We start from the raw sequence: 11,764 nt of genomic DNA, 5'->3' as shown, positions 1-11,764 counted from the left end.
CTAACTGCTTTCTGTGAATGACATAATGTCCCACTACTGATTGGAAGTATCGTTTTGTTTGTTTTGATGCACAAAATTAAAAGTCTTGCTTTTACCTACACTTATATTGTTTGAAGTGCTGCTATATTCATATTAAGGTACAGGATTGATTATTGAGTATCTTTTCCTTTGCAGCTTAGATATTTTCTGCAAGAATTTTATCTATGCATGTTTAACTGCTGATGTAGGTGATGGCATTAAAGAAGTTTGATGTGATTACATATTAACTTGTAATTGAAGTTGTCTTAAACTTCTGAGATACTATTACATTTTACTGATATTATACCAGGATGACAGTATTTTCTGATGATAGCTGTATGCGTTTTATTATAGTCAAGAAGTTTATGATGCTCATTGGGATTTGTTCTTAAATCAAAATAAAAAATGAAATGTTAAAACTGAAGAAGTTAGACTGTAAAGTAAATTGAGACCAGAGGGAACTTATGAAATGAAAAGTAGTAAAAGTCAGGAGGCAATGCAAGTGAGACTGCTAGAATGCACAAAGAACCTCTAATACATTCTGTGGTGTGCACACTGTCAGCATAATTCATGTGCAGGGGCTGGATCTTGATAAATATTTGTTATACATACAAAATTCCAGATTATTTAGATTTTGTTTTCTGCTTTAAAAAATTGCAAACCTATTGCTTTCACTGATGCCATTATGCCTGATCAAAGGCTATAGACCAAAATGGAGATTGTTAGGTGTAAAGAAAATAATATTTTAAGATGGTTAGAAGAATCACCAGTAGAGGAGCCCTATTCTGCCTTGCTTTCATGCTCATTTTTTCATGCTGGCTAGTTGTTGATAAATATGCTTTGTAGCACCCTTTTCTGATCGTGTGATTTTATGCTAATTCATCTTCATGTGTCACTGCCCTTTCTTTTGCCAGTTTTGGAGTTTTGGTTATGTATATCTATCCAAATATGTTATCTTTAAATATCATTGATACTAATGTCAATTTGTGTGAATTTTGACATCAGTTGCTGAAGATTCTATATTAGTTACACAGTATGTATATAGGCATTGCTTCTTTTCAGCCAGCAATTGCCTGCCATGTAACTGAAGATCCTGGAATTTAGTTGTCAATTCAATGCATGGTCACCCTACCTACCTAGGTTAGTAATGAGGTGTAATGGTTTGAAAATTTCTGATTTTCAGCCATTGTCATGTTTTGATATCCAGGTTATTATTTTGTGTATTTGATTCCAATTCTGGATGCATTTTTTTCTTTTTTGATAAATTACACTTATAGGTGTGATTATGTAGATTTTCTGTATGTGTATTCACTTTGACACTTGGTGAAATTAAGTATGCTATATATTGAAAATTGATGCCATAGATATGGGTATCTTACCTTAGATCAAGGGTGTGGGATTTCTTAATTTTGTCCCAATATTAGATATTGAGGGAAAAATTGATATTTATTAGTGAGACCGGTATGTTTTTATGAGATGTTGTTTTGTTCTCCACTAGGTTATTGAGTGCACCATATTGTTCTTCATTTGGTCCTGAATTTTTAAATTCTTAATGCATTACTTCTTACCTACATATTTCAGAGCATTTGCACGGGTTCTTTATCTTAAAATTGACTGTTGACTAAGAATTTTGATGATAAAGAGCAGTCAGTTGACTGACTGATTATAAATACACATTGTGATTATGCTTTAGGATATTGTTATTGGAGCTTGATTATTTTATATGTTTTCAAGTTTATACTGTATATATTAATGTGGTGTTAGGTTATTACCATATGACATATTATTATGTCAGCTATATTTTTAGTACATAGAATTACGTGAAAGTTCTTTTTCATTGTAAATTCACCTCTTAACACATTAGTTTCTTGAATTTTCAAATGAAAACAATATTTTGTTTATATGAAAGCCCAGACAAAAATATGTGTTTCTTTTATCAGGTAATTTTTATTCTATTCATTATACTGAGTACACTCTTCCATATTGAAAAGCTCAATAAAAATGTACATTCTCGTGTACTACGTATTGAGTTATATGTATAAGGAAAATGGTTAAGTAAATGGTAGATGAGCTATATTTACTGCAGTTACATAGTTTTGAGGAAACTTGAATATCATAGTTGCACACCATTTTTTGAGTGTTGACTTTATTTCCATCTCTGTTGTGTTTGTGTTTAGACTGCAAATCTTTGTATCATACTGGGAATCCAGTCTAGATTTATTTTATTCCCCACAAATATAGATAAGGGCCAGTTGAATTAGGTAAACTTGCATTACATTGAGTGAAAAAGACAGTGATTGCCTCGGAATAATAAAAGTGCAAAAGGAAAGATCTGCTGCCAAGCTATGATGTGGCCAAACTTGAAATACACTTCACTTTGAGGATGAACAGTGGCTAGTACAACGGGGTAGCAGGGTGTGACCTATGGGTCAGCTCCCCATATTTAGGGGCTTTTGATGAGGAAAAGGCTAATTGGAGGGGTTGCTGTGGTAGTGTTTAACACCCGCCCCAGGTTTATACCGACACCTTTTATATAGGTGAGCGAGTCAGAGAGTTCTGACATGTCCAATTTAGCAGTTCTCTGGTATTATAGCAATATTTTACTAGAAATAGTGCTAAAGGAGACGTATTTCACTGGGCGACACGGCTTCCTCGCCCAGAAATAGATTTTTCCTACGTCAAAATCCCTTTTTCTTACATCAAACCCTGTTTTTTTAACACAAAAGTGAATGAAATAACTTGGGACGATTTGAATTAGGTTAGAATTATGTAAATCTTTGCTACTTTGATTTTGTAATATATTCTCAGTTACATGATACGTACTGCAGATACATGAGTCACAGTACATAATACATATTAGTGAGGTTTAGTAAATGTTGACTGGATTTCAAAATCCAGAGGTGGGGTTGAGGTTGGTGATATTTTTTTGCTGATAAATATAATATTGATAATTAACCACAGGTATGGTAAAAAGCAATGCTTTATATTTATGCTTGATATTTATTTTTTTTATAGATCTTATCAGCTATATATAGGTTAAGTATGTGTAAGATTTATAAAATTTTGTGAGAGTTTTTATAATTAGTTTTGGAATGTCTACTTAAGTAGGTTTATTGTTCATGATGTGTTTAACATTGTTTTATAGATATAATACAGGATTATACTATATATCTTTTGCTCCTTTTAAGAGAATAATAATGGTGTTTGAGAGCTCTCCTAGTTAGCATAGAATTCATTTTGTTGAAAAAAGTCATTGGCAAAATTTGTATGGTTTTTCCATGTAGACTGCAAAATACTTTTAGTATTTATATTTTAGACGTTTGTGTTTTATAATAATTGGAAAAAAGATTTATATTTTAGTTGTAGTTTCGTGAAAATTTTAATCTTATCACATTGCTCATATTTCTAAGCTATGTAAGCCCAAAACGGCTGTAACAATACCTTGACTCTATTCAGAAATGGAAGTATGCCATACATCTAGATGTGATACTAAACAGTATAGATTTTCTTGTTTATTGAAATGAGAGTAGTACCTGTATCAACAGAATTTAAAATAAAAAGTATTTACATTTTACAAAACTTGTGTGAAGGACTTAATTCAGAATTTAAGAATCAGCTGTAAATCTTCAAATTTTGGCTTTGTGTGTATATGTTAAAAAATGTATTATAATGTAAGAGTAAAGTACAGTATGTAATGTTTCTAGGTTCTACATGTATTTAGCTTATGTCCATTGTGACTTTGTACATTCCAAGAGCACATTTTTTTGTGTACATCCAGATTCTCTCTGACAAGGACTCTAATACTAAATAGAATTTAGTTTTGCGAACCAGGTACAAAGACTCTTGACAGTGAGAAACTATAATATTGTACGATGTTTGATCATAGTCCTTATTGTTTGCTACGTCTAGCTGTCATGAACTGACAAAAAAAAAAGAAGTTTCCCCTCTCATATAATTCCTATGCAGTAGTTTGTATAGTTCAACGTGTGCCATTGGTGTTTGAATACATTGTTCACTGTTTGTTGTTAATGCAAATAATTATGATATAGTACATATTTATAGTTATCATAAAAGTGTTTTAAAGCAGGTGATAAGATGCTGAAGCAGCGATTTAGGGGATGGCTAAGGTTACCTTTAACATTAAATTGAACTTCATGTTTTTCATATAGTGTGATTTTCAACTACGTAGTACTTGTATTACCTCCCTAATGTGCTGGGTGTTGGTAATTTTTAGTACTGTGCTGTACAAATTTTATTGTTATGGATTCAGTCATTCTTTAATTTTTCTCAGTTCTTAGGTTTGTCATGTATAATTCTTAACATTCAAATATCTTTTTCCACTAAACATTTTATTTCAGTCTTTTATGGAGACTTGTCTTTTATTCCTTACAAAATTAATTAAAATGTTCATACAATGGATGAACCACCTTTATGTTGTGCTTTATTGCTCACTACTACAGTGAAGGAGTAGTCATTTTTTAAAGAACTTGTGATATTCTCTCACTGTAACTAATGCTGCCAACTGTACTAAGTACAGAGTTGACAGTATAATTCATCCTTCATTTTCATGAGTTACAGAACATCCTACACTGTTTTCTTTCAGTAGCTTTACATAATCTTTATGAACATCATCATGTTTAAGGAATTTAGATTTTATCTCTCATCTTGGGGTGTTATGCGCAAAGAATTTTGGGCGAAGAGAAATTTGAAGTATGATCCAAGGTGGGATACAATCATGTTTAACTTCCTGGATCTTTTGCCTCTTAGAGAGATGTTATTAACTTGCTCATTTAATCTGATTTGAAAAGGTTTAGGTGATTTTGGTCCACCAAATCTCTGAAAGTCACCAGCTTCTTTTACTCAAGCTGGAACATATCAAGTGAATTGCACAATCTTGATGATGACTTCTTATCTGTTCCCAACTAAGACCAGGTACAACTTTTAGAATATGTAAAGGTTTCTTGACCTTTAATTTCAGGCCATCAGAGTGACAAAACCATGTGAGTTTAGAGTCAAGTATTATGCTCAACTTCTCTTCCTTTTCATAAGGTGAAATAGTACCATTCAACGTTGAGGTGGGTACTACCATGCTCATCGACTTATTTACTGATGACACTGTTTAACTTTTGCAAGTGTTTACCAGCTGATGTTCATTACAGTATATCAATTGCAGGTCATCAACAAATAGAGAAATCTGTTCTATGGCTACCTCTGTGTAGAATTCCCTTCTGAATAAAATGGTTGAAAAGAGTGTTTCTTACTCTAACTTTTATGAATCTGTCTGATAAAAGTGTCAGTGAATCTAGTCATTTCACCAACATCATTCTGTACAGCTTGTTTGACATTACTTTGAGAAACTTCGCTGAATTTGATTATATGATTTAAGAAGTTGGTCTAGATCAGTTCTTTTAAAAACCAAACTGGGATTGAGGAAGTATAGCTTCAGATTCCGAATTCCAAACTATCTTGTGTTAATCACGTTTTCCATTAGCTTATAGCAGACACAATTGGTTAGAGTAGTTGGTATGTTACTAGTGGATTATAAGGCATCTGTATTTGGCTTTTAAGCATGGAAGATATTGCAATTTTCCAGCTCATGGGTAGTATACTAGTCTTCCATATCTTATTTATTTTTTACCAAAAGAAAGATCTTATGATTTACTGGAAGATACCCAGCATTTCATATATACTATTGTATCTTACCTCATGGGCACTGACCTCAGTTAAGGAAGGAACATCTCTGAACTCTTTAATAGAAAACTTTAAGTTATACATTTCTTTATTGTTGGAGCCAAGATCGAATGTAATCTGAAATTCATGAATTTGTTGAGCTCGAAATACTTGGAAAATGTTGGCCTAGTTTCTTAGCAAGTGCAGGAAGAGTTTCTGTAAAAGAGCAATAGGTGCCAAGGATACAGTGATTTGCTGTGACAAGGGCAAGGTACCGAGACTACTTATCATGAATTGAGCATAACAACTATGGCTCATCAGGCAACTGTAAGGCAACCACTGGCAAGTTGTGTCACAGGTAGCTGTACAAGCTCATGCAGATGGCATGAAGTATCAGACAACTCTGAGGCTGCTATGGTTGCTTTACATGTAACACATCACACGTGCCAAATGCTGGTGGCTTATCGGATCATTTTCCAGGTACTATACTGTTGTGAAGATATGTGATCTTGACACACTGCAAGTATCAAATACAAGAGCACCTTATAATAAGCCCACAAGTTCATGTGCAGTGAGTGATACTGGGGCCTCACACAAGGAAAAAAAAATTATGATGTGGTCAGATGTATGACGTTCTTGTCAGATGACAGAAAAGATTAATGACTTGTACAAATGTGTCAGGACAGACTTGAGACACGTTGGCATTTGCAGGAAGCCAAGTAACAGTCTAAAGCACAATTGATATACACAGTCATACCAAAGAAGTCAGGATTATGTCAATGCAAGAATAGAAACTGATCAAGCCACACGGGCAGGAGCGTCTGAGAAGGACGCCTAGACGTTCATTTTGATCGAGTATGAAGTCTCCTAAATGTTCTTGTACAGGAAAGGCTAAAAAGGTCTTAAGTGCTGTTGTTCAGAATACAGCTTCAGTTCACTATAACTTAGAATAAAGTTTCAGATGAAGCCGTAAGGAGCAGGGAGCTACCTGAGGGTGGAAGTTACTCACTTGAGAGAATAAAACTTGAACTTCTTTCTAGAAATGATACTACTGACTAACTGGTCAAGCTGTGAGCAAAAACACTGAAGTAAAATAAGAAGTCTGTATGAAACAAAATTTAAAAATAAAAAATTATGGATTTTTTTCAGAGTGATTTTGGTAATGACTTGTTGCGTGTTGTAAGTGATGAGAATTTTTAGTATTTTGGAATAAAGAAGTTTCAGAATTAATATTTTTTCTTTGTACCTTTGGAAGATTGGCTGTCTTTAGTATTCACTGAAACTGCCATTGTTGAGAAGGTTATGTGACATAAATAGTATTTATTATACTGTACTTCTACAGGCCTTATGTATGATAAAATTTGAGCATATTAATACGGAACTCTTGTCAGGTTAAATTTGCACACTATGTTCTATTATATGATAGGAAATTACTCTTCAATAGTAGGCCAGCTCATGAACTCAAACAATGAGTGGAACATGTGGCTTATAAATCAGCAAGAATGGTCAAATTTTTATTTTATTTTAGAAAATAATCCCACAGAACACATTCCTCATCACAATATAGTCATAGAGCTGACTGAGAGATCTACCAGTTGCACATAAGGCAAAGCCCTCCTTTTTAATATGTAAGAGACCACAATGAGGCTATTTTATCATCAGATTTATCAGAATCACTTGCATGAGGTCTATACCCTATCCTATACAAATCTTAACAAAGTACCTTTATCGTTTGATCTGTATAAATAAAACAAACATAGTCAATTCGAAGAAAACTCAAAGCTGACAAATCAGAGCCTTTACAAGAGGGAAATTTACTAAAAATTGATTATGGTACTAAAAAGAATTGATTCATTAAAAGCAATGTACTATAAATTCTGCAGGGATTACACAATAAGTTACCTATAAACAAGGAAGAATAATGTCATGGAGACAACGTGTAGACCCATCAATAATCTGTAGTAGAACTCTTGTAGAAAAAGTGTGGCACAAAATCAAGAACCCCCTTAAAGGATTAGTGCCATCAGTGGTGTACTGTAGGCATTACGAAAGGTTGTTTGCAGTGTTAGATGTGTATTGCAGTAGAAAACTGAGTATGGAAAGCTTAGTTTACGACCTTCCAAACTAACAAAGTTGGATCACAGAATCCCAGGTCTGCTATAGGTCTATTATGACCATTATAGATTTATTATCCCATCTGGAAGATCCATAGAACATTTGACTTAAATGAATATTAATATTCTCTGTTACACAAAAAACTTGTATACCACATACAGAAAATCAATCTATAAAAAAACTATATGGAATTAATACACTGTATGCAGTCACTTGCCAATTTTCTATGAAAACGTTTACCTTTGAAGTTCGAGTGTAATGACATTTAAAGACTTTTTCCACTTAAACACAGTTCAGCAGGGAAGTCTCTCTCTCTCTCTCTCTCTCTCTCTCTCTCTCTCTCTCTCTCTCTCTCTCTCTCTCTCTCTCTCTCTCTCATATTAGTAACACCCTCTTCATTGAGAGAGAGAGCAAAGAGCGAATAACACAAGCGAAGATCGAAAAATAGACACTACCTAGACCTACTCTTCTCTTTGTTTCTTTTACATATTTGTCCTTCTGCTTTTTAATTACTGTGACTTCCGCATTTTATATCTTGTTTACAACAATTAAGTCTTTGCCTGTTAATTAACTGACGTTGGCAAATTCATGTAGGTCTATCCAAACACTTCCTATATTATCAAGGATGCCATTGTACGAATTTCTATGGCAAAGTCCTTTCCTTAAAGAGGGAAGGTCTTTTCCATTTTACTGATTTCAATTCAATTTACATTTTCTATTCTCACCAAATGGTAATTTCAACGTGATATTTATTTATCTAAGTAGAGAAAAGCACGCAAAACATAAGCCTATGTCTATCTTAATTCCATTTCAAATATACATTTTCGAGAGTATTCATCTTGGCAATAGATTTATGACTTTTTAAAAGAAATAGTTTTCAGATAAATTTCCAGTCTGCAACTCTGAGTACCATATTCTTTGGAAGCTTGACTTGCTCCATATGATTAAGGCGCATTTTTTTTTTAAATAATAATAACCAATAGTAATAATAAACCTAAAACTTTGCTTGGCCCAGTAGATTATGATCATAAAACAGGCATCATATATATTGAAATATCAGAGAAAACGCCTTTGTTCTATCATAGAAGAAAACGCAATTTTATTTCTTGCAGCCAGAACCATTCTAGAAAATTCACGAACACTTTGAAGTTAACGTTAATATTTTTCGTAATGCATTCTCTTTCTATATACTGTTCAGCAAAATGTCTGTGGTTACAGACTATATATTGATCTATGAAAGTCTGGCCTGACGCAGACTTACTAATTCTTCAGACTGTTAATCCAGTCTTTTACTGGGTCTTATAATATTTACATCAAACCACACTCTGACTAAAGCTCAAGATTTTTGCTTATAAGAAGAAGAAAATGGCTTCTCGTGGAGGATGATAAATAATGAGCCTTTTCTCATAGTTTAAAACAGTTGCTATAGATATATATATAAGCATATATATATATATATATATATATATATCATATATATATATATATATATATATATATCATATATATATGAATGTTCTTAAAATATTTGTCAGGTAAAATAAAAAGGCATACACATATATTTCCATCATCGACATTACCTCTAAACAAAAAAAATGAGATTATAAAGTGAAGTATTAAAGATACAGATATGTTAATGAAAAATGATCACAGGATCTGTACTACAGACGATCATATCAAGAAAGAACTCGAAATATGCAAATGAACCTGGCAATTAAAAAATAATAATAAAAAAGACAATTTCTTATCCCCCAGACGATGACGATTATGCAAGATGGCTCCTCAGATCCGACCACAAAGTCGAATTTCCCATCTTTCTAGCTGAAAGTTTGAAAATCTCCTAAAAAAAAGATTTTATCAGTACGCGAGCACTGATAAGGTCATCGATAATGACTTATTTTTTCCAGAAGGTCAGAGATAACGCAGTATTTGGTTTCGGCAGAAGATAAGGAAGAAGAGCAGGAGAATGATATTAATGAAAGTTCAGTGCTACTTGTGGACTGAAGAAGACGGAGTGCATTTTGATAGTCCTATACTAGGCCTATTGGGGTGTCCATAACCTTGGATTAGTACTGATCAGGTTATGAATTATCCTCCTATCAGTGATATGTGCTTGACTGCTTGCTAATGACTGTCGACGTTTTTTAAAAGGTAAGGCTTTATTGTTTCTACAACCTGTAGGCTTAGTTTCGACAATGTAAATAGTTTTGTGTCTAGTATAAAATTTCCATGTTGGTTTTATATAGATGTCGAGTTATTAGTAAGCTTTTTTTATATATTAGGAGTTTTCTCTATTAGAAAGAAGGCATGATTTTATTTCATTTATGCATTTATAATTAGTATAATAGCTTTTTAAAGTAAAAGTAGATTTTTTTAATGGTACTAACGTGTACTAAATTGTGAACAGTAATACTCTCATTCTACGTTATTTTGTACAAATGAGAGTTTGAAATGCTCTCTCTCTCTCTCTCTCTCTCTCTCTCTCTCTCTCTCTCTCTCTCTCTCTCTCTCTCTCTCTCTTGTTCCCGTTATTGTCCTTCTTTACGAAGCACAGGAAAAGAGAGAGAAATAGCAATTAATTTTTAAGAAGATAAGTATAAAGAACTTAAGATTCACTCTCTCTCTCTCTCTCTCTCTCTCTCTCTCTCTCTCTCTCTCTCTCTCTCTCTCTCTCTCTCATTGTTATCGTGGTGATTCTAAGCACGATAATCGATAACCTTGCTTGAATTTTTGTTCTCGGTTATCGAAAGAGATTCGATAAAAGTATTTCCTTTCTATAATTATTGAAGAGTCTTTTCGTAAAACTGTATGAAATATCAATGGATCTGGTGTGATTTTTAAGATTTGGTAGTGATTCTCGGTTTCTTCAAACGGTAGACTAGTATATATACGAAAATGGCTTCCCTTTCTAAAGGTATACAATATATTTAAATTTGAAAGACCTTCATAATGAACGAGTGATTTCAGTATAGATACGAAAGATGACAGTCATTATGAACTCACATATCAGCCAGAGCAAGTCAACAAGATAAGCTATCGACAAGGGGCGTCATTTCATTTTTGCTTGGAGTTGGGGGCCGTCGGTGGGAGGGGGCGAAGGTTTATTTGACTAAACAGGTGTGGGGGGTTGGGGGGGTAGAGTCCCTCGAGAAAATATTTTAGAAATATTAAAAAAATAGGAGTAATTTTGAAGCCACTTGTAGTACAAACTAGTCTCTGGTACTGGGTCATCTCCGATGATCACCAAATTACTAACAAAAAAGGACGACATTAAGAATCTACCTCATCCCTCTGTCGTCCATATCCACTTTAACGTTTTTGAGACGCGTTTTTAAAACACACCGGAAATAGTAAAAAAATGTTCACTTCCAATCCCGCTTACTTTGAAAATAACCATTTTAATGTCTGTGTTCATATTGACGGGGTTGAGCGGATGACCTGGACTAGAGCCATTAGAACTTTTTTATGTTTATTTTTTTTTTTCGCTTACTCGGGGAGTAAACCTACAAACTGTTTTGTCAATCTTGTTGTGGTTGTTGTTGTTGTTGTTGCTGCTGTTGTTATTGTTGGGGGGGGGGGGGTGGTGGTAAGACAACTGTAGGAAGAGCCTAAAAAGGTCTGAAAAAGGTGTTTCGCGTTTGAGTTAAAGCTACAGGAATTTTAGGATAGGACATTTATGAGTTATTTTTTAGAAGGAAAATGTTAAAAATAAATAACGTGTATGTTAAGCAGTACAGAACAATGATTTTTAACAAAATACAGCGTATTTACCTTGATTTTCGTTGGTGAAACCGGTCACCAACGCTCTATTTAACCGTAGATTTTAGCACGCTCTCCAAGTAACCTGGAGGTCGTATCACACCTTGCTTATTTTCCATCTTAACGGCTTTCTTTTATTTCCCTAACTTACAATACTGCTTCCTTTACGATTACTGCTCTTTTATATGTGGCAGCATACGGG

The 11,764-nt window shown here is 33.7% G+C and overlaps 2 protein-coding genes across 4 annotated transcripts in view; both read left to right on the top strand.

The window, feature by feature from the left end:
• LOC135211047 (putative inorganic phosphate cotransporter) overlaps positions 1–6,918 on the top strand; it is a 70,910-nt gene extending 63,992 nt beyond the window's left edge. The window contains exon 14 of the transcript XR_010313607.1: positions 1,081–6,918. The gene's annotated coding sequence lies outside the window, so the exon portion shown is untranslated. The remainder of the gene's footprint in view (positions 1–1,080) is intronic.
• A 2,862-nt stretch (positions 6,919–9,780) lies between these two features.
• The window catches only part of LOC135211046 (uncharacterized), a 33,779-nt gene continuing 31,795 nt past the window's right edge, over positions 9,781–11,764 (top strand). For 2 of the 3 annotated variants that reach the window (XM_064244100.1, XM_064244101.1), the window contains exon 1: positions 9,781–9,954. The gene's annotated coding sequence lies outside the window, so the exon portion shown is untranslated. The remainder of the gene's footprint in view (positions 9,955–11,764) is intronic. The other variant, XM_064244102.1, reaches the window with a different exon arrangement.

This window comes from Macrobrachium nipponense, chromosome 4, assembly GCF_015104395.2.
Source record: "Macrobrachium nipponense isolate FS-2020 chromosome 4, ASM1510439v2, whole genome shotgun sequence".
NCBI classification, from domain to species: Eukaryota; Metazoa; Arthropoda; class Malacostraca; order Decapoda; family Palaemonidae; genus Macrobrachium; species Macrobrachium nipponense.
Note: the sequence above shows the minus strand (reverse complement) of the source record. Positions and strands in the feature narration are given on the sequence as shown.